The sequence below is a fragment of the Myotis nattereri genome (genome assembly GCF_964212035.1).
Source record: "Myotis nattereri genome assembly, chromosome: 3".
Lineage (NCBI taxonomy): Eukaryota > Metazoa > Chordata > Mammalia > Chiroptera > Vespertilionidae > Myotis > Myotis nattereri.
Window position 1 is genome coordinate 78,698,423 of NC_138077.1, and position 24,423 is coordinate 78,722,845.

At 39.1% G+C, this 24,423-nt stretch overlaps 1 long non-coding RNA gene across 1 annotated transcript in view; it reads right to left on the minus strand.

Moving 5' to 3' along the window:
* Window positions 1–23,235, minus strand: part of LOC308516005 — an 84,961-nt gene extending 61,726 nt beyond the window's left edge. The window contains exon 1 of the long non-coding RNA XR_013995683.1: window positions 23,153–23,235. This is a non-coding gene — a long non-coding RNA (uncharacterized lncRNA). The remainder of the gene's footprint in view (window positions 1–23,152) is intronic.
* Window positions 23,236–24,423: the final 1,188 nt, after the last annotated feature.

Here is a 24,423-nt window from a genome sequence, read left to right on the forward strand (position 1 = left end):
TGAGAACAGACCATTATTTGCCAATTTGGGGTAAAAACTGTTGATTGCAATTTAATGATGGAATTTACTCAATCCAGATTTATATACCCAGAGAGGCTTTAGCTTTCAAACTTTATAGCGTTCCCCTGCTGTTTGAAAGTAGAGCATTTCTTTGCAACCTTTTGTAAGATGAAATGATGTAAAACAAAGAAGCAACTACCACTAATTAAAAAAATTTTTTTAATCCTCACCAAAGGGTATTTTTTCCATTGGGTTTTAGAGAGAGTGGAAAGGAGGCAGGGAGAGAGGAAAAGGAAGAGAGAGAGAGAGAGAGAGAGAGAGAGAGAGAGAGAGATGTAAAAGAGGCACATCGATTGTCTGCCTCCAGCATGCACCCTGACTAAGGCCAGGAACCAAACTGCAACCCAGATATCAGCCCTTGACCTTGACCTGGAATCAAACCCATGATCCTTCAATGCATGGACCAATACTCTAACCACTGAGCAACACCAGCCAGAGCACAACTACCGTTAATTTATATGGAAAAATTTTTGAGCATTCTCAACACCACAAATGACCTACAAAAGCATACCAAATTCATGCCTAATCATGTCCAGTTTTACACTAAGCATAACACCCTTACCAGCTCTCTTAGGCTTTTCTGATACCTTATGACACTTCTTGCGAAAGGATAAACAAAGTAAATTGAGATAAAGCCCAGATGCTCACAGACACAGTTCAGAAACTGCGGCAGTGTGGTGCTGAGTGTGGTTCTTGGGAAGGAGCTTGGTAGCGCCACCCTTGCTGCTCAGGTTGTGTGCTGTCTCTGTACCCATTAACTGCAAAACTAGTGCTGAATGCTATTTTTGCTTTCCCTCCCTTTTATTCATGAAAGTGAAAAACCCTCTTCAAATTTCTTTCTTACCGAAAACAAGTACTAATGCAGGTCCTTCATAACAGTGAAGTGGTGAAACTGGAACTTTCAAAAAATGGGCACCTGTATATGGAAAGGGTTGAATCTGCATAAGGTTATGAGAACTCTATGCAGTTTACTAAACAGATAATTTAAGCAAAATTATATTTACAAATAATTTTGATATTTACTTTCAATTCTTCTCAGTAGGGAATTTATAAAACTTGTAGGTAGTTGTGCTAAAAGGACCCGTTGCTTCCCAGATTCTTTTCTCTGTCAGCTGTACCTCTTCATACAGGATTGAGCCATCCAATGACTTTTGTGTCCCTTGATGTTGATGACCCACCTAATGGGATTGGAATGGTTAATTTTCTTTTTTTTCAATTAAAAAATTTTAGTATCTCTAAAATTTTCTCAAAATTTTAAATAGAGAGTTCTTGTCAATAGTTATTTTCACAGAACTAAACATTGCTGTTCTCACTTTCATATATTTAGGGTAGATAAGCCAGATCTCTTCCATTGACCCCACTCCCACTCCCCATTTACCCTCAACTCTTCTATGCCTGGCTTTCTGCCCAGACAGGCTGACTCATGTCCACTGTTTTCTGGTTGGGTCTTGCCAGTGGGTAGCCCTGGCAGTAGATTGCAAGGAGGGAAAGAAGGAGGCTTTGGCACCCAATCGTTATACTTTCCAATCGTTGTACTGTTGATATTTGGCTCTGTTGACTAATGAGTTTGCTGACCACTGCCTAGTGTGTATTTCCTATAAATAAGTATAATGTACTCCATGACCACAGTAACATCATCAAAGTCAGGAAATTAACATTAATACATTGCTACCACTTTAATCACAGATATCATTCAAGTTGTGCCATTTGTCACAATAATGTTCCTTCTAGTAAACAGAATTTAATCCTGGATCATAGGATGAACTTAGATGTCATATCTCTATAGTCCCCTTTAATCAGGAACAGTTCTTCATTCTTTATTAAATTTCATACTTTGACAATTTGTCAAATTAGTTTACAAAATGTCTCTAAATTTAGGTTTATCTAATATTTCCTTTTGATTAGATTCAACTTGTGCCCCTTTTAGGGCTGGAATACTACAGTAATGATTTTGTGTTCTTATTGCATCCAACTAGGTGGCACATGTGTTCAGTTTGTCCCCTTATAAGGTGATGTTAAATTTAATTATTTGTTTAAGCAATGTCTGCCAGATTTCTCTTCTGAAAAACTGTTCTTTGCTTCTTTGTGATTAATAAGCATTTTGTGGATAGCTGAGACTGTGTAAACATTCCATTCCTCATCAAACTTGCACTCACTAATATTAGCACCTATTGCTCTTTCTTAGCTGAATTAAGTATTATTTTGATAGTTGCCAAATAGTTACTTTCTAATTTAACCATTCCTCCCATATTTATTGGTTGGCATACTACTATGAGGAATTTATTCCTCCAAATTTATTTTTCACTTATTTATTTATATCAGCGTGGACTTATGAATTCCTGTTTTATTCAATGGGTTATAATGTTTTACTGACATTCATTCTGATGGTCAGATTGGCCAAGATTTGCTAGTGTGAATTCTTTAAGATAGCTTCCATAATTGCTTGACAATTTTCTTATTCTATTGAATAGAATATTCAGGCTGATCTTAATTTTTCCTGCTCTAGTCAGTCACTTCTCCAAGGACTCCTGGTTACTTTTAGTGGAGAATTGTATTTAAAAACCAATATCTGGACATTTGGTATGCTCTTTGGTTTTGACATGTCATTGCACCCAGACCGTGTCAATGGATAGAGCTAGGGAATAGATGTTAGTATGTGCTCTGAATACATACACACGTTCACAAGTGTAATAGTTACCTATTGCCACATAAAACTTAGCATATTAAAACAATGGACATTTGTTACTTCATAGTTTGGTCCAGAATTCAGGCGTGGTTTGGCTGGGTGGTTCTGGCTCAGAGCTTCTCATGAGGTTGCAGTTAAAATGTTGGTCAGGACTGTAATCTTCAGGCCTGACTGGGGCTGGAGGATCCACCTTAAAGGTGGCTCACTCCCATGTCTGGCAGGCTGGGACTGGTTCTTGGAAGGAGGCCTCATTTGCTCCTGTCACAGGGCTGCTTGAGTGTCATCAGAACATGGTGGCTTGCCTCCCCCAGAGTGAGGAAGCCAGAATGTCTTTTATACCTAAGGACAAAAGTCTCACTATGCCGTTTCCACTCTCTCCTGTTGCTTACACAGGTGAACTCCATTTAGTATGGGAGGGGACTTCACAAAGGTATTGATACCTGGAGGCAAGATCATTTGAGGCCACTTTAGAGGCAGGCTACAAGAGCATCTCATTCTCCATATCTATCTATCTATCTATCTATCTATCTATCTATCTATCTATCTATCATCTATCTATCTATCTATCTATCTATCATCTATCTATCTATCATCTATCATCTATCTATCATATCTATCTACCATCTATGTGTATCTATCATCTATCTATCTATCATCTCTATCATGTATCTATCTATCTATCTATCTATCTATCTATCTATCTATCTATCTATCAATCATCTATCTATCCTTATCTATTATCTATCAATTCTCTCTCTCTTTCTCTCTCTAAGTGTTTATGCCAACACCTCCAAATTCAATCTAACACCACAGGGTTCATTCTAGTTTTTGGCCTTTATATGACAGTGAGAAAGCTGATTCCCATTATTCTCATATATTCTCAATATATTTACTTATTTACTGTACGTACTCAATCTCCTGACCCTAGGCCTAGTTACCACTATCCTCTGTGGAAATATTCCCCTTAGCCACTTGAGCTATTACCATTTGCCAGGACCCTGCAACCCATCCTCCCACCCACCCCACATGAACTACTAGCTCACTAAGACCCCATATAATGGTTTTTGAACTGAGTTATTCAGGAAGTTATTCTTTCCTATTCAGGAAGGAAGATAAGTACATATGACTACTTTTGTGTGTGTGTGTGTTTGAACTGTAAAGTGACAGTGGAATGACTTTATATACTTAGATTTGGATTATAGAAACAAACCTCTAGACTTAGTCTAAACTGAAAAATAATGCCATATCTATACATAGGTCTGGGAACTATGTCATGTTTCCTGTGCATAGGGGTCAGGCCCTCCCTCTCTTTGTGAACAGTTGCTTATTTATTTAAACTTCCAAGGATACTTTTATGTAGGCTACATTTACATCCTTTCATTGCTTCCTTTCCCCCCCTTTCCTTTTATTCTCTTTTTCTTTCCTTTCACTTCTCTTTCCTCTTCAGATCCCAGAGCCTTCATCCTCTTCCATTATTTTTTGTTGCCTTTGCTTCCAGCTTGTCACTGATATCAATTGGCACACTCAAAGACGTTGCTTTTCTCATAGCAGCCCTGAAGTTATTAATTGTGTGGTGATAAAAAACAAATATCCTTTGTCACTTTGTTTTAAAAAATTAATACATATTTTAGAATGACTTTTCACAGGTAAGCTCTCTATGTCAAAAAAAATGCTTACTTTGAAATCATAGCAATAGAATTTTCAAAATGTCAGTGCGATTCCTGTGTTTGTGCTGAAGAACTTGCTATTGACCTGCGGACCTCAGTTTCTGCAAAAGAAATATGAAGAGGCAAGACAGGAGTCCTAACACATCATTTACAATTACTCTAACCATTTACTTTCTGTGCATTACATGCCAATAGATCACACAAGACATCTTTCCTACTCTGGCTACTCTGGTCCTTTCATTCCCCAAGAAAGTTAAGGTGGTTTTCAAGATGAGACATTTGCTGAAGGTTATAAAACAGAGATTCCAGATGCATCAGAGGGAGAAAACTGGCTGAGCAAGTAGTTGAGCCATTTTGCCCTCAACAAAAAGAGGGATAATGGTTAATGGGCCTTTCTGTGGGCAAGATTTGGAATTGGAGGTTGGGCTTGATTAAACTACCCATAGAATTGCATGAGGTTGGGAAATTTGGATAAGTTTTTTTCTGTGTTTATAGAAAAATATAAACATATTTGTTATGTTCTGCCTGTGGAAAGATGTATATGGTAGGGGAGATAACACACACACACACACACACACACACACACACACACACACAAGTCAGAGCCAGGTGACTAACACCTCTGCACTTAACAATTCTTACACCTCACTTGAGAACAAAGTGTGGAGAAGGTCAGAGCAAGGACTACCTCCTGAGTGTGCACATGGGAGAGCGTGCTCATCAGGGAGGCTCAGTAGGGAGCTGAGGACGTGTGAGCAGATTAGTATACTTCACAGGCTCTGAGGTCATCATTGCACGAAGACAATACGCCATGTCAGTTTTGTGCTGTGAAGAATTTACCATGGCTTATAAAATGGCTTATACTTTTTGAAATAAGGTCAATGATAAGTTTTATCTAAAGTAACTCTTTAGAAATATCATTCCATTGACTTAGCAAAAGGATGAGGTAAACAACTATAGAAGATAAGCATTTTAAAATGTGACGATTGCCTTTGGAGAGTACAGAAAAATTCCCAGACAAGACCGCATGACAACATTAACCACATTAGGAAAGACAGGGAATTTGCAAATACCACATTTATCTTGTACTTCTGTTGAACTATACTAAGATTTCATGACATGAAACTAAAACTGGATTTTTAATGATTGTTCCTTTCAATCTTAAGAAGATAAAATAGCAACATTTCTTCTATATGAATTTTGACATTAAGGTTTTGCTTATTCATCCTAACTACGATTTTTGTGGACATATTTAATGTGTTTGAGTGGAAAGAAGGGTATTAATGTAAAGAAAATGCATAAGAACAGAATAAGCTATGATCTCACTCTGGAAAGGGAAGGATTGGAAAGAAACACAAATCCCAGTGGTTCTTTCCCAGGAGTCATCATGGAAAAATTAAAACAAAACAAAACAGAAAACTTACTGCACTTTCAACAAGTCTGTTCGTCTTCCATGCTTTCCTTGAGTTTTTCTTTCATTTGTCATTAATAAGAGAACTAAAAGGAACAAAGTTAATAGAGTTTCCAAATAAGCTTTGCAAATAGTTAACAAAATTACAAAGTGAAAAATTTCTTTAAAAATTTCAATTTCAGTTTATAAAAGGCATCTTTCCTTTCAGCAGGGGGCAAATTCCATAGGAACAAAAACATGAGAGTTTCTTAACCTTGACATAAGCATTTGTCATTGTTTTTCAAAATATGTAAACAAGTTTTCTATTTCTCAGTGCAAAGTTTTTTGTGGCACAAAAATATTATTGGCCATTGTGATAGAGATTTATTGTCTCATCTCTTTAGCATCAGTTACCCCATCTTCTTTATTTTCCTTAAGATATAATCCTCCCACTCTCCACTTACATGGTTTGGATGAGACTGACTCTACCGCTCCTTGGCTGAGTGACTTGGGCCTGGCCAATCAGCACATTCAAATTTCTTGGCTACAGTGTTTGGCTCCAGGCTCATCAAGTGACACAATTCAGGTCAATGAGAGTCAATTCTGGGACTTGGTTGTATAGACTGGTAGTAAGAATCTACTTTACTGGTACTTTCAGCTGAAGAATGATAGAGACCTGTAGGTACTGAAAACCACCCCACAGGTGAAACCAGCCCGAGAATAGAGACAACAGAGAAGAAAGTGATGTTGAAAGGAGGAAAAGAACTGAGAGCTGATGACCATATTGAGATCCTTTACAGAAGTTGTTTTAAGAAGATGCTGGCTTTTTAGGTCAAATTTCTGGTTAAAACAATTAGCAGAGGGCCAATATGGGCTATATAGAGAGTCAGTATTGATTATTAAGCAGCAAGTTGTCAATTTGTACTGGCTTAAACACGTTTTGCCTTACCCTATTAAGATTTTTAAAATATGCGTAACCAAAATGTTTTGGTACTAGTTATGTGCCAGTCACTGTTTTAACCACTTTACCAATAACAACTCACTTAATTCTCATAATACACCCATGGTATAGGAATTATTCACACCCTCATTTTACCATGGAGGAAGACGAGGCACAGAGAGGTTATGTAACTTGCCCAAGGTCACACAGATAGCTAGGGCAGATCAGACCTGGAAATTGGACACTGCCCTACCCTAACCACTATGCAACACTACCTTTCAGAAAAGTGCTCCAGCTTGTCCTAGCTCATAAACAAACACAAAGAATGCTATCACACTGCATTTTTTGAGGAAAACTGAGGCAGATGGATATTATCACATAGCTTGTTAGTAAAACAAAAAAAGCGAAACTCCAAAGCAATATGGGGCTGTGATTAAAAGAGTGGGCTCTGTATTCAGACAGCCTCGGTTTGAATCCCAGCTACACTAATTCCCAGCCGTGCGAGGAAATCGCCTTAACTCTCTATGTGTTTATTCCCTCATGTACAAAATGGAGCCAATAGTAATACCTACCTCTCCAGGTTGTCATGAAGATTAAAAATGACAGTGCCTGTATAGCTTTTAGCAGAGTACACTGATTTAACTATTGTTATTATTAATAAATCTCACCCTTTTTTGTCACACCATCCTTACATATGATAGTTTTTTGTCTCCTTCCTATTTATATTCTTCAATACACATGGCTACACTGCTCTTATTGCACCAGTGCGTTTATTATGTTCTCACAAGTCCATTTTTTTAATCATCTCTGATCTTGTCCTAATTTTTCTTCCTGTTGAAACAGGCTTTTCCTTTGGAACAATGAGGGAAAAGGTGGGATACAGAAAAAGTCAAGTCTTGACCTTGCCTTTCTGCCCCTGTCTTCAGAGAACCTGAAAGGTACTCGGTTATTTCCTATTCCTGTTACAGTTGAAAGACGTTGGTGTCATTTATTTGTTCAGCACTTCAAATCATTTTCTTTGGAGAAGGACTATCAACTGCTTGTTACAGAGTTGCCTCTGATCCCCCATATAGGAAGCCAATGTGTATGTTAGCTCAAGTTCAAGGGTAAAGGCCAAGGATCAATCAGTGGATAAATTTTAAAAATGTGTTACACTCTCTGAATGACCAGTATAAAGGTATTTAACAATATGTACTGATATAATACTTTTGGCAAATTTGTACAGAGTATTATAGATTGTGGTTGTTTAGTTCCTGTGCTTGGTGGGTCATGGGCAACCACAGTTAAATGCTTCAGAATATTCCTCCAGCCCAGCCCAGTGACAGACACCTCACACTCCCAGGAAAGGGAAAAAGAGGCTTTCTCTCCTCCACATGTGAGAAAAGGGTATCATCTACTTCAGAAGGAAGCATTTTGGCAATTAAAAGCAATCAAATGATTATTGAACTACATCCATCTTTCTCCTCTTATGACTTGCTATATGAATTAGCTATGAAGATAAATTTAAATGTAATCATATATGAACTCAATAGTTTACTTTCCCTGGGCTTTAAATCAAGATATTGGAAAAGGCTGACCGAACCAGAATTACCCGGTGCTAACATGTTGTGGCCCAGTTTGATTTTGAAGTTGAAGAAGAGAAAATCGTTGTAACATTCTTTCATCCTTAATATATTAAATGTGATCTCACATATTCTCATGCAGGGAAGAAATGTCACTAAAAGTATTTTCACTCGAGTGTTTCATCTCATTGTTAACAAGAAATGCTATGAAATGAACATCACCCCTCCCTCTGAGGAATGCTCTCCTTGCCATTGCAGCAGCAGGATGTAGTGTGAGGGGGACAAACATGACCCTTCTGCTAATGTGACCCTTTGAGGAAGATTAAGTCAATTTTCCAAAGAACTGGAGCATCGAGGTAGATAAATGGAAGCACTGCCCCGCCTCACCTTGGCACCAACTTGTCTGTGAGACCATGAGTCAGCTTCCTCTTAGCAAGTAAAAATGCTCTTAAAACAACTCATTACTCAATGACTCAGAAAGAATTTTGAAAAACTGATGACAACGTTGTCCATTATTTTGTGAAGGTAACAAATTTCTCTGATTTTTTCCCCATGTTCCTGGGGACTTTTCTAAGCATTTGTCTTGTTGTTTACAATTAGCAAACTGGCAGAGGTTCTTTGGTTTGGTTTTTCTTAGAGGTGAATTTCTAATGGTCATGTCCAAGATACTGGGATTTGCAGATTCCTTGGTGAATTGAGTCATTGATGAATTAAACTAAAGGGACTTTCCAAACTTACTTGCTTCAGCCCATTAGGCTATTTGACTCTATGGAAAATAAGATTAAGCAAGAGCTTAAGGTTAAAACTTTCAATATAAGGTAATTTGTTGACTGACTTGTTGTTTAAACTGGAAAAAAATATAGAGGGTAGAGATAATTGTTTAACTCATTCAAACAAAATCCAAACATACATACTAACATGCATGCACACACATGTTCATACAAACAACTTTGTTAAGGAAAATGAGAAGTTTTGAGGTGACTTAATTGTTCTATTTTGATAAATAAAATGTAGCTTGCTTATTTCTTTTCAACATTTGACAGATTACTGCATGAAACCCTGATATAATTTGGATAGTCACACGTTTTATGAGTATGTGGGATGGGCCTGTGGTAAGATGTAAATCATTTTTTTAAAAAGTAATTCTGCTTATCAATTGCCATGCAAAATTGACAAGCAAAAGACATCTAGTAGTACACCTTACATTCACCGAAGTGATACCCTAGGCAAAGATAGCCCTCATGTGGTCTCACCGAGGCTGATGCAATGTCCTGGCAAGTCAGAAGGTCAGAGTGATGCTGAATATAGGAAGAGGTGACATTGGGAGAGCCAAGAGGTAGCAAATTGTACCTTTGTCCAAAATGTGTCACTTAGGATGCTCAAGGATAGAAATTAAGGTCTGTGAGTGAATTTCCAGGAGTAAAAAAAGGCCACGGATGCTGGAAGAGCTAGAATACTAGGAAGGTATTGGAATGGAGGAATGGAGTCATCAAACTGATGGTGGCAGAGTTTCACCAAGAGAGAGGCTCAATCCAGTCAGTCAGTCAACAAACATATATTGAATGACTACTGTTTGCCATCAGTATACTAGGGTCTGAGGGCACCAAAAATACAATACAATACAATACAATACAATACAATACAATACAATACAATAAAACAAAACATGGTTGCTGCCTTCGAATTGCTCACAATTAGAGACTGGAACACAAGTTTATGACCTACCTGGGAACAAATAGCATAGGATGATGAATGCTAGAATAAAGAGCTGGAATATGCTAGAATATTCCATGATGCTAGAATAAAGAGCTGGCATTACTTATGTCTTTTATGCTAAATGTAAGGATTGGCCTCTTAGTTGGGAGTAAGAAGTAGAGTCTGCAGATGGGGATCAAGTAATTCCATGTATGAGGAAAAGAAGGCTATATAGGTCAGGAAGAGTCCAGGCCTGACTTTCCTGAAACAGTATGTACAGGAGCATATAGATGACACTTCAATGTCTTAGCAGGTATTTCCTTGCTTTAGATCCTATCATTGCTTGAAAAATGCGGATGACAAATTGTGAACAGAGTTGGAATTCTCCTCTACTCTCAGCAAACAGTGGGTATCCCACATTATAATTAATCTGAATATCAAGCATTTTATGGCAGAAAATATGTGGAAGTAAAATAATTCATCTGCAGGTGAGGGGAAACCATCAACCTGGTAAGCGGTATTTTCCTGTTTGCTCATTTTGCTAGAAAGGGAAATCTTGATGATTTACTTTATCATCCAGGTGATCTTTAATTAGTACGCACATATGATTTCTTTGTGTATTTTTTCATATACCTGCTGGGGTTTTTGTCCCAGCAGCAAGAAGGGTTCAGAAATCTGGAAAAGGGACTGTTTGTAGATGACATAGGAATCCAGTGACTAATAAAGAATCTAGAGATGAGATATAATTTTGAAAGGCATTGGGGGTCAGAGGTCAGAGGAGCTTCAGCTAAAGGAACTGAAGACTCCCTCCTTGTCTAGACGCTTGCTTTTATTAACACAATTTGTCCTAAGGCAAGGTGGAGATAATACACTTCAAAGGGTAAGGTTTCAAAGGGTACAATAGCATTGTCAGTTTGGAGGAATTAACCTACAGCTGTTCAGGTGTTTGGCCAGTAGGAGGCAATAACATGTAGATTAAGATGCCTTTTAACTGTCTGGCAGCCACAATCAGTTTCCTATTCAGGTTTGGGGAAATGCCTTTAGCCATTCCCAACAGGTGACTACATGTGTGACTCAACCCTGTTGAGTCCCCAAGTCTCATCAACCTTTTGATGAAACTTGAAATTATGACATGCTGGAATTGGTTCCCGGCCTATACCTGTTGACATCTATTGTTTATACTAACCCCAAGGATGTTACCGAAACAAATTTGTCATTTCACATGCCACAGGACTGTATAACAAAATAATGTAACAAATACAAGAAACTTTTTCTATTGCGGTCTGCCAAATATTGAACTTAGTCCATTGGAAAGAAGTCTGTTAGGTCACATGGGATGGTGGGAATCAACCCTGGCCTAGGAATCAGGAAACTGTCAACCTTGCCTTCTTGCAGGGTAAATGTAGCCAAGTCCATTAATAGTTATCTATTTTGTTTTCCTCCTCTCTAAAATGCTCAGGTCATATGTTGCAAGATTTCAATGAAATACAAATATTTCAGCTTGGAATCTATAGTCTTCTCCATGACACATTCCTATATCATTGGTCTAGGTACTCTCACCTTCAACAAAATCAAATAACATTAAATATGGAATGTGTCTCTTCTATTTCAGAAAGTATCTCTTCTATTTTCATTCAGAAACACGTAGGTTATCTCATATCATGTAAAAAACAGTGATTAACGACACAAGGAGAATCTTCTTACTTGTATCCTTGATGAGGATGGTTCAAGCTGGTTGAGCTGATTGCCTATTTCTGGTTTTAGCCAAAATTCAACAGTATGTGAGATTTTTTCCCCCTAGTAGTTTGGATTGATCATAGAGAAGTGGTTCTGGTAAGATACCCTATTTTAGGTCAGTAACTTATCTGGGGAGCTTGTATGCTAAAATTAGTGCCTCTGTCAGAAATACATAAAACACAGTTTAAAGGTCTGGAATGATTTCAGTTTAGTACAAGTAATTGAGGGACTAATGGGCTATTCTCTATCAAATTTCCTCAGGAGCATACTGCTCTGATCAGATAAACTGATTATTCTATTTTCTATGTGCTTTTGAAATTGTAATAATATTTTTCATAATATTGTTTTATTATTATGTTTAATTGTTAATTAACATATGTTAGTAACAAGAAAGGCAAATAATATTTACTGAGAATCACAATAATCTGGCAGGGATTTTAAATGTTATTAGTCTTATTATCCCCATTGTAGATAAGTAAGCAGAGCTCAAAAAAGTTACATGAATTACCCAGGTCAAACTACTAATACATATTTTTGTCACAATTTAAGTTCAGATCCTTTTGACCCTAAAATGCAACCTCTTTATATAAACCCTTGAGGCAAACATAAAATTGTAACTTGAAGATACTAATTGCCAGATTGAGTCAAATTTTGCTTGTTTTAAACTTTTATATAATAAATGAAGAGATAGTTTTTTTTTCTTATTTCCTGGTTTTGGCACGTACTTGGTGCTTGATAAGCACAGAATTATAAGTGAGGAAATGGGTCATAGTGATACTAGAAAAGAGCTCTGTGCATACATTTCGGAAAGACATAGGAGAGCTCTTTTGGAGCATGTGTGCAATTGTGGCAGCTCCAGAGCTGACTGCTTATCACTCCTCTGTGGGAGAAGGAGGTGGTTTTCTATGGGAAGGGCGTTGGGTAATAAAGCCACAGAGGTTTGCTGAAACATTTGCTAGACACAACTTCTAGTCCTTTAGGAAGTCATTTTGTGGCTTCTTTAAAAAGTGTTTCCCAGCATGTCCCTGTGGCTTCTTCTACAGGAGTCGATGGCTTCCTGGTCTGTAGCAAGGGCAATTGCTCTCTAATTACCAACCCTGATCTCTGCATCATTGACTGTAGTAATTAGCAGAGGAAATAAATAATAACTAGGAATCAATTTTTTCAAGGCTTGGGTTATCACGGACCTTTTGATGCTGAAATGTTGGCAGTATGTAAGATTATCTGAGCATTCTCAGGAAAAGTTGCACTACTGTTGGAAGAATTGACAGACAGAAGCTAAAGTACTCTCTTTGCATCGGGGTTACACATTCGCTGTCATACATTGTTTTTTTTTCAGAAGGGGGTCAAGATGGCAGAGTAGAAAGATCCTGGGCTCCCCGACTGCAACAGAAACACCCAAAACAACTACATATAGAGCAACGGCCTTTGAGAATGATCTGAAGACTAGCAGAGCAGACTCAGAGCGACTGAGGATGTAAGGGAAAAACACATCGACATGGTAAGAGTGGCAGTGGCGCGGTGTATCACAAGCAGGAGGGAGGTCACGACTGTGGAGGCCCCACCTGAAGAGCAAGTGTCTGGCACCCACATTGGGTTCCCCAGCCTAGGTGGCCTGCACCTGTAAGAAAAGATTCCATAACATGTGGTACTGAAAACCAGGGAGGCTTACATCCCGGAGAGCTGAAGACTGGAGGGTATGAAACCAAGAATCCTCTCTTAAAGGGCCTCACAAACTCATTCACTCTGAGTCCCAGCACAGAAAACTAAGCTCGACAAGGACCTGGGTCAAACGGTATATTGACTGATTTTAGTTCATGTGCCAGAGGTGGCAGAGATTTGTTGGGAATCCCGCCAACAGATGGAAGCACTGGCAGACACCATTTTTCCCTTGTTTTACTCTCTTTATACTCAGCTAGCCCATGGGGGTCCCAGGTTTGACACTCTGCATTACCTGTTCATGGTTTGCCCCACCTGACATTCCCCTGATGACCCAGCCAGCCCAATTTTCCCACCCAGGCCAGCAAGCACCTTCCAATGTGGCACCCCATTCTGGGGGTTTATCTTGTTTATGTTCTGGTGGAAGAAGCAAAAGTATCACTACATGCAGATGACAAAATACTACATATAAAAAAACCTTAGAAACTAGAAAAAAATTATTAGAACTGATAAATGAATTTAGTAAAATTGTAGGATATAAAATTAATATACAGAAATTGGTTGCATTTCTATACATTAACAAACTACCAAAAAGAGAAATCCAGGAAACCCCTCCATTTATAATTGTGTCAAAAAGAATAAAATACCTGGGAATAAATTTAACCAAGGAGATGAAAGACTTATCTATGAAAATGTTAAGACATGAAGGAAGAAATGGAATAGGATGCAAATAAATGGAATGCATATTGTGCTCATGGATTGGAAGGATTAGTATTGCTAACTGTCCATCCTATCCAAAGCAATCTATAGATTTAATGCAATCCCTATCAAAATACCAATGGCATTTCTCATATAATAAGAACAAATAGTCCTAAACTTTGTATGTAACCACGAAAACCTCCAATAGCCAAAGCATTCGTGAGAAAGAAGAACAAAGTTGGAGGTACCATGATCTCTGATTTCAAAGTATACTACATAACTATAGTAATAAAACCAGTATGGTACTGGCCAAAAACAAACACATGTATCAATGAAACAGGATAAAAAACCCAGAAATTAACCTATACTTTATATGGCCAATTACCCTATAAAAAAGGAGGAAAAAATATACAACTAGAAAAAGATGGTCTCTTCAATAAATGGTGTTCAAACAACAGGACACTACAGGCAAAAATATTAAACTGAACTGACCACTTTCTTACACCATATAAAGATAAATTCAAAATAAAGTAAAAACTGAAATGTAAGGCCAGAAATCATAAACTCCTAAAAGAAAACATAGGCAGTAAACTCCGACATTTCTCTTAAAAGTATATTTTTGTATATGTCTCCAAGGCAAGGGAAACAAAAGCAAAAACTAAACAAATGGGACTACATCAAAGTAAAAAGCAATAGCACTGTGAAGGAAAACATCAGAAAAATGCAAAGGCAATAATTCACTGAATAGGAGCAGATATTTGCAAATGATATATCGTATAAGGGGTTAACAGCAAAAATATATAAAGATCTTATACAGCCACATAAAAAAACCAATTTGATTAAAAATGGGCAAAGGTATTAAATAGATAATTCCCCAGAGAAGATATACAGCTAGCCAACAGAACATGAAAAGATACTCAGCATGACTAGTTATCATGGCAATGCAAATCAAAACCATAATGAAATATCACCTCATACACATCAGGTTGGCTATTATAAAAAAGACAGTGAACAGTAAGTGTTGGTGAAGATGTGTAGAAAAGGGAAGCGTGTGTACTGTTGGTGGGATTGTAAATTGATGCAAACACTATAGAAAACAGTATGGAGAGTCCTCAAAATTTTAAAATAGAAGTACCATATGACCAAACAATTCCACTTCTGGGTATCTATCCGAAGAAAACAAAAACACCAGTTTGAAAAGATTTATGCACCCCTAATTTCACTGCAGCATTATTTATAACTAGAGGACTGGTGCAGGGATTTGCACACCGGTAGGGTCCCTTGGCCTGGCCTGTGCCCTCTTGCAATCCAGGACCCTTGGGGAGATGTCAAAGAGCCAGTTTCAGCCTGATCCCTGCAGGCCAGGCTGAGGGACCCCACTGAATCCACGCACCGGGCCTCTAGTATGCATATAAGATCTTTGGTTAATCTCTTTCCCGCCCCCCCTTCCCTCTGAGATTAATTAGTCTGTTCCATGTTCTCATGCCTGTGGTTTCTGCTCCTGTGTTGAGTGTCTGCCCCCTGGTGGTCAGTGTGTGTCATAGCTACTGGCTGGTTGGCCAGTTCACTGGTCACTTAGGCTTTTCTATATATAGATAGTCACAGTATGGAAGAAACCTAAGTGTCCATTGGTTGATGAATAGGTAAAAAAAAGTTGGTATATATTACAATGAAATATTAGCCACAAAAAAATGAAATTTTGCCATTTGTGACAACATGAATGGATCTAGATGTATTATGCTAAATGAAATAAATCAGACAGAGAAAGACAAATACTGTTTCATTTCACTTACATGTTGAATCTAAAAAACAAAACAAATGAACAAGCAAAGCAAAGTAAAACAAAAATAGACTCACAGATACAGAGAAAAAATTGATGATTGCCAGACCAGAAGAAGGTGGGGGGAAGTGTGTAAAAGGTGAAGGGGAATGAGAGAGACAAATTCCCAGTTATAAAATAAATAAATCATGGGGGATATAATGGACAACATAGGAAATATAGTCAATAATATTGTAATAAATTTGTACAGTGATAGATGGTTACTAGACTATCATGGTGATCACTTTGTTAGGTATATAAATTGAATAACTATGTTATACAATTGAAAATATAATATTGTACATTAACTATGTTTTAATAGAAATAGTTTTTTTCTGATTATACAATAATGTATGGGTATTAGAGAATATTATAATGTGGAGAAAAGTGACGAGAAAACATCATTTACAATTCCACTGCAATAAATAAAACAATTATTGCTAGTATTTTGGTGATTTTTCTTTTAGTTTTGGCGTTTTTAGTCTTGGCAGATGACATCATACTAAACATATAATTTGTACTCATTTTTCGCCTCTTCACTTAGTATTCTGTGAATATGTTCCTAGGTTAATAAAAATGCAAAAAAATGTTCTTAAGGATTTTTAACTTTATCTTATAATTATTCTCAATTTTTAAATAAAGTTTCATCTATACTAATAAAAGGGTAATATGTTAATTAGACCAGCTAGACCAGACGTCTTCCAGACATCCTTCCTGACAAAGCTGGGGGCATGGCTGGCCTGCAATCTGCCTGCAGCCCCTTGCCCACCCCCCAGTGGGGACCCCAACCCCGACTGGGAGCATGGCTGGCCTGCAAACCCCTGGTGGCTCCTTGCCCAGGCTGGCCCACCTCCCAGTGGGGAACCCCCACCCTGATCAGGGGAATGGCCAGCCTGCAAAATGCCCACCGCCCCTCACCCAGGCCGGCCCTACCCCCAGTGGGGACCCTCAACCAGATCAAGGGCATGGCTAACCTGAAAACTGCTGGCAGTCCCTCGCCCAGGCTTGCCCTGTCCCCCAGTGGGGACCCCCTCACCCCAATCCGGGGCTCCTTCAGGGCAGGCCAGCAAGCCCCCACCCATGTACTGGGCCTCTATCCTATGTAATAAAACGGTAATATGAAAATTGTCCCTAATAGCAGAATAACCAGAATGACCACTGGACCAGTCACTATGAGGCTCACTGACCACCGCTTCATCTCTTTCCTTGGCCGGCGGGCTCTGATCACTGATGGCCACCCATGGCGGGGGCAGGGCCGGCAAGCGGGCAGGAACAGCCAATCTCTCGGTCCCTTCCCCCAGCCATCAGGCACTGATCACCGGGGGAACTGGGGGTAGGTGGTGGTGGGGGGCGGGGCTGGCTGCGGGCAGCTGGGGAAGATGGCCCTGATAGCAGGCCAGGCCTGGGGACTGTACCCGAGCACAAATTTCATGCACTGGGCCTCTAGTCCTAGCTAATAAAAGACAAAAAGGGTAATTGACCGTACCTTCACTACGCTTCCCACTGGCTAATCGGGGCGGTATGCAAATTAACTGCCAACAAAGATGGCGGCCGGCAGCCATGCAGCTGAAGTGAGCAGGAGGCTTGCTTGCTCCAGTGATGGAGGAAGCCAAGGTTCCCCGCCTGCCGCAGCCCGGCTCTAAGGTCCGGAAGCAACGAAGTTTCAATTATAGAAGCTAAACAAACCCCAGATACCTGCTTTCAGCAGGCCGTGGCCTCAGAGCTGCAGCGAGCAGGAGCCAGCTCTCAGCTCCAGTGACAGCAACAAAGTTCCAATTATAGAAGATAAATAAATCCCAGAATTAAAAAAAAAAAGAAAAAAGGAGAGGCTGGGAGCTTCAGTTGCCGGCCAGCCTGAAAATGGCCCTCAGCCCCTCATCCAGGCTGGCCAGGCACCCAATCAGGACCCCCACCCTGATCCGGGACACCCTTCAGAGCAAACCAGCCAGCCCCCACCCGTGCACCAGGCCTCTATCCTATATAGTAAAAGGGTAATACTCAAACTGACCCTAACAGCAGAAAGACTGGGAATGACTGGTCACTATGATACACATTGACCACCAGGGGCAGATGCTCAATGCAAGAGCTGCCCCCTGTGTTCAGTACTCTCCCACATGGGGGAGCTCTGTTCAGCCACAATCCAGGCTGCCAGAGGGATGTCTGATTGCCAGCTTAGGCCCAATCCCCCGGGGAGCAGGCTTAATCCAGCAGGTGGTCATCCCCTGAGGGGTCCCAGACTGCGAGAGGGCACAGGCTGGGCTGAGGGACGACCCCCCGCCCCGAGTGCATAAATTTTTGTGCACCAGGCCTCTAGTATATATATAATGATTATATAATTTTCCCCTATAAATCAGCCATAATTGTCCAAGTTCACATAGCTGGTTATTCACAGAACTTGCACTAAAAGCAAATTTCTCTTTTCAGCTAATAGCATAATCCAAGTAAGTTTGTTTTCCACATTTTCAGATGAAGAGTAATATTAAAAGTATAATTGGAGTTTGGATTAAAACTAAACTTCTTCACTCTTAAAAGAAGAATTTCACAGTCTGTATACCCAGTCATTTTTTTTTTTCATGCTGCTCACAGATCATTCTGTTTTGAAGGAGTTAAAAGAATGCAGGGAAAGAACACTGTCAGCAGCACATTCTAGTTGGATTTATTGTGCTGGTTAAAGAACACATCACTTTTGTGTCTGGAACAGATGGAATATAAACAGATAATTAGTGACAAATGATATAATATTATGGCATCTACTGTCGGTTCGTGGGACTGGGTAATGCTGTGGTTTTAATTATAATATTTGATCTATAGTTTGAATGTGAACACGGAGATACACCCCCTCATCCACCGAACCACTCTTGTCATTTTTTATAGATGAAGAAATAGGAATGTGGAAGTACAATCAATAGTCTGAGGTCACAGAGGGAGATGATTGCACAGCTGGAATGTAAGCCTCGTACTTGACTGAAACCTTGGCTTTGTCCACTGCCCAGCTAGAGGCATAAAGCTTTTCTCTTCCTCAGCAGTGACTTTGACTACCAGCTTTCAGAGATTAATTTGACATTGAATCTAAGCTTTGTGATCAGTATTTATCAGGAGAAGAAGGGGAGGAATTACTTATCCTTTGGCACACATTAGCATGCAAATAAATCCTTTCTCTGCATTGTGGAAGGGCCTGAAATGATCACGTCTACAATATATCTTTTATAAATGGCCTGAATATAAATGTTCCTTTGAAGAATCCACATTTAGATGCCTTCTCCAAACATTTACAGTGCTTCTTTTATTCAGGATTGGAACAAAAGGAGATTTACTAATTAGTTAATTTATTCATTATGTTTCCCCCACATGTTTTAATATGGTTTGCATTTATATATATGTATACTATAAAGCTTTAGACTTAAGTACAAAATGAAAATTACAAAAAGAGAATATCTGCATCTATTCGACAGACCTGGAGCAGTTACTGTCTGCTGCCAAGGTTTCTACTACAGATGCAAAAACAGTGTGCTTGCAGTTTCTGTCTATCTGATTATGGCAGCCAAGATTGAATGGTGGAATGGCAGGGGGGGGGGAGGGGCTGGGAAAAACATGGAGAAAATTTATGCAACTCAGCAATAACCTAAACAGTGATGAGCCCAACAAATCAGGAAGATGTCATAATTCTCACACACTCTATACACATGGGTATATGACTGAGGTTTTTTTTGTTTTGTTCTGGGCTTTTTACAGTCCAGGCTAAATCAGGAAGGGTCACTCAAATCTCATTTGATTAATGTTAACCTAAGATTATTTCAAATGTAACACTAAAGAAAGATATCCCAAGTGATTTTACATAAGGAGCATTAGAACTGTTTAATGACTGGGCTAGTACTGTTTGAATGCTAGGGAAAGATTTGATGCTACCAGATGTTTATTCACTGAGAAATGATCAGCTGCCATCACTGATTGATATACTGTGTGCTTCAGGCAATGAGGTCTGAAAATATTCGCCTAACACATTAAACAGTGGAGAGCACCAAGCTTGGCAATAATCTAAATTTTAAAACTCTTTACCAGTGGTAAATTGACTTGCAATTTTTAAAATTATTATTGGTTTTCTGATTCTTATTTTAGCTGTACATTTTTATTGATTTTCAAAAATCTCTTTGTATATAAAGGATATCAACCTTCTCTGATGTTAAGCAAATAATATTTCTAAATTCATTGCTTGCTTCTTTATAATTTCTGAATTTGTATCACATATTACAGAATCTAATGAAATGGTTCTCAATCAGGGGTGATTTTATACCCCAACGGACATTTGGCAATCTCTGGAGACAGTTTTGGTTGTCATAGCTGGGGGAAGTGTATTAGTGGTTAGAGGACAGGATGCTGCTAAGTATCTTATAATGCACAGGTACCCTCACAAGGAAGAATTATCCAACCCCAAATATCATTAATTCTAAAGCTGAGAAACTGTAGTGCGCACCATCATCCTTGTGCATTGTTTTTTCCTATGTGCAAAAGAGAATGTGAAGACTTCCCTAGATTTTCCCACGTTGTGGTATCTGTTTATTTCCTGATCCTTTAACTTACTTGCTAAATAGGCATACACTAGATGAAATCATCCATATTTATTTTTCTCTGATGAATTAAAATCACTGTTATGATTTTAAAGGTCAAAGCCTAAGACAGGGCCTCATATTAAACTCCCCAAGTGAGTAATCCTTTCCTAGAAGACTTCCCTAGTGAAATGCCCTGGACCTGGACCTGGCTAACCTAGTTCCTTGTCCACAGGCAGCCCTCCCTCCCATCAAGGGTTCCGCATTAGCGGGCAGGCCTGTCATTTGGCAGAGTTACCTTTGGCTCTTTTCTGGCTTTCGTGTCAAGGCCTGATTGCAAGTCCTTGTTCCTCCAGGGCCTAGCCCTTTTGTTTTCCATGCCTACTTTCATTAATACATTTAGCAATTTTATTGAGATATAATTGACAGGCAATAAACTGCACATACTTAAAGTGTATGACTTGGTAAGGTCTGACATATATATACACTTATTGAAACCTTCACCACGATCAAGATAATGACCATATCCTTTACCAGGGAGAGTTTCCTTTGCCCCTTTGTAATCTCTCCCTTTTGTCCTTCCCTGCCTCCTCCCCTCATCCTCAGGCCACCACTGATATGCTTCCTGTCAGTACATATTAGCTTGAATTTTCTAAGAATTTTATATAACTGCAAGAGTCATACAGAATGTATTTTCTTTTTGGTCTGGTTTCTTTCACTCAGCATAATTATTTTGAAATATATTCATGTTGTTGAGTGTATCAATAGCTTAGTCCTTTTTATGCTGAGCACGGATAAACCACAATTTATTTATCCATTCATTTCACCCAGTTATAAACCCAATAAACTCTAAAGAGTGACGGGCAGGGGGAAGACATCTATATGTTGAAAACCCTAATATGCAAGTAAACTGAATGGCGGAACAACCGAACAACCTAACAACCGAATAACTGGTCACTATGACATGTGCTGACCACCAGGGGGCATGCACGGAACATGGCGGGCTACCGCAGCAGTGCTGCAGAGAGCAGAACATGGCAGGCGTTGGCCATGGTGGGATGGTGGAGCAGGTGAGTGGGGGTGCCAGATTAAGGTGGGGTGCCAGTCGCTGTCATTGGGGTGAGCCTCTGGTGGTTACTGAAAATTCTTTGCTCCCAATCGCCATGGTCCATGCAGCACTCTCACCCACTGCTGGCACCGGACCCAATCTCTCCGCGCCGCCGTCAGTGGGTGTGAGCAGGGCCAGCACCTTCAGCAGCAGGAGCGGGGCTGCCCACAGAGAGGGGATTGGGGGGGCACAGTGGGAGGAGTCAGGCAGGGGTGTGGAGGATGGGCTGAGACCCGCCCCTGTGCCCACCACAGCCTCTCAGCCCACAGTTCCTTTCAAGGTGCATGAATTTGTGCATTGAGTCCCTAGTAAAGGTATAATACCTTTTGAACTTCTTTTTCTGTAATAAAGTTTTACACTATCTCTTTATGCTTACTTCTGTATTTGAAAATGAATGTATAATATGTAAATTAAAAGGGTCCATTGGACCCAGATGATAAATTATAGTGACTATTGTTTCCTGGTATGCTGAGGGAAAACTCTAAAATTTTAATCTCTACTTATCAAAACTATTGCTGCAATATAAGCACTTTTTAAAAAACTTGACATCTCACTTTGAACAGGATTTTATCAATGGAAATATATTGGACAAACATTACAATTACCACCACTAGCACCACAAAAACAATAAAAATGGAGGAAATAATTAGAACACTAACCTCCTAAATCAGCTGTTTTTCTCTCATCTTTTAAAGCAATTGGTTTTCTCAGATTCTCAGTTTGAAGGAATGTGATACATTCCACTTGGACAGTGGGTTGCAGGAGGTAAGATAAAAATCATTCAGGAAACATAAAGGACTTGGACCGTTTAGTTGGGCAATTGCCCAGCTTAGAATTGGAGTAATGAACTGCATTTTTTACCTGGCAGAAATATATCTCATGTTTCAGATTTCAGCACCCTTTTGGAAGGCTTCCATCTCTCCAATTAGTTGCAAGTGAAATGATTTAGGAGATATTGATGAACAATTACCAGCCAGGAGATGGGAACAATATTTTCTGATTTTACTGGTTCACTGTTCTTTTAAGATGACTTTAAGAGCTTCCAATTATGGTGCCCATGAGTGCTGTATCAAGGGGGAAATGTCAAAAATCCTAAAGTATTAAGCAATTTCTGGTTATTAAGGAACTCTTGAACAGAAAAACAATCTGTAGCATTGGAAGCTTTTCTGTCTGTGAGTTACTCAGTGGAAGTAAGCCGACCGAGGAAAGAATACTCAGCAGACAACTTCCCCCACTGACCTTCTACACATTTCTGGGCATGTGTGAATGGATAACCCAGGCTCGTATCGCCGAAACTTCACTATCTCTGCAATAGTAAAAATACTTAGCTGAAGAGTATATCATAATTTTTTTTCAACTAGGCAATTAACCTCTTCATAATTGATTTGATTAGGTCTAAGATAGTCTCATGAAAGCTGATTACAATGAGAATTTAAATTCTACCATTGCCTTATGGAAAATTTATAAAGGCATAATTTTTTTTAAAAGGCTCACATCTTATCTTTTATTATTGGAAAATGAAAAATATATTTTTCTAGTATTACCAAGAAATGCCAAAGGACCCACCCAATTCCCAGGCTACTCACTGTTCTTTCTCTTAATGGTTTTTACATCATGTCCAAGTCTGAGCGTTTGCACTCAGCACATGCTTGATAAACTCTGCCGGGCTGAAGGATGCTTGTCTGTTTTACATTCCTCAGCCTGCAAAGCATTTTTTTTTCTGCTTCACATGCCTAAAGGGTCAAAGGTCAAACCTCCTCAGCTGCAGATGAGGTCATCCTTGCTGGTCATCTGCAGCTGATCACAATAAAAACAGGGTCTCCCATGTGACCGGTCCTCCCCATTTAGGAGCAGTGATGTCATCTCTGGTGAGACTAGATGAGACATGCAACTTGCTTTAAATTGGACTACATAAATTTTTCTTCTGAGTTCACTGCAACTTTTTATTTATTTTAGCAGAAAGACTAGTTTGGTCATCATTTCAAACTAAAAGAAAAAGATAAATGAAATAAAAGGTGCCAGATGAAATAGCAGTTTTTTCTATGTCAAAATGATAGACTATTGGCCATGTCATATGGTTCACCCCAATACTTCCAAAGCCTTCAAGGAGAGTAAGTATTCTTTCATGAGTGCTGGGGTCAGGCAGATGTTGGTTTGAATTCCAGCTCTGCCATTTACTGGCTGGGTAATTTGAAAAACTTTAGGAGAACTTTCCGAACCTTACTTTACTCAAATTTTTAAAATGTAGAAAATATCTCATGGCGTTATATTTAACATGTAAAGAGGGCTTAGAAAATCACCTGCTTACAGAAGGCATTCAATTCGTGGTGTTAGTGTAAATAGCAGTAATACAGTAGTGCAGTATTGGCCTTAACGAAAGCCTTTAGGGTCAGATGTGTTTTGAAATTCATAATTGTTCAGATTTTAGAAAGATACTACATTGCTTATACTCAGGACTAGCTGTATAATTGCAGGAACCTGTACTCAATAAAAAATGCAACACCTAGTTTCAAAAATTATTAAAATTTTGACAGCAGAGCTTCAAGCCCAGTGCAGGACCTTTCTTGGAGTGGGGCCCTGTGTGAGTGCCCTGTTTACACAGTGTCTCAACATACACCCACAGCAAAGGGTGGAGACAGTGATGAGACATATGACCATTTCTCTAGTGAAATGTACGAATAGTCACACTCAACTGGATAAATTAACACCATCGATATTGTTATGACCATTCAGGTCAGATTTACCACCAAAGGAATTTACCAAAAACTATGAAAAAGTTTTTTTTTTAGTTTTTAAAGGTTTTTTGGATTTTGAAACTCCAGATAAGGGATTGGGGTGGTATTTGCCTTCTATTTTC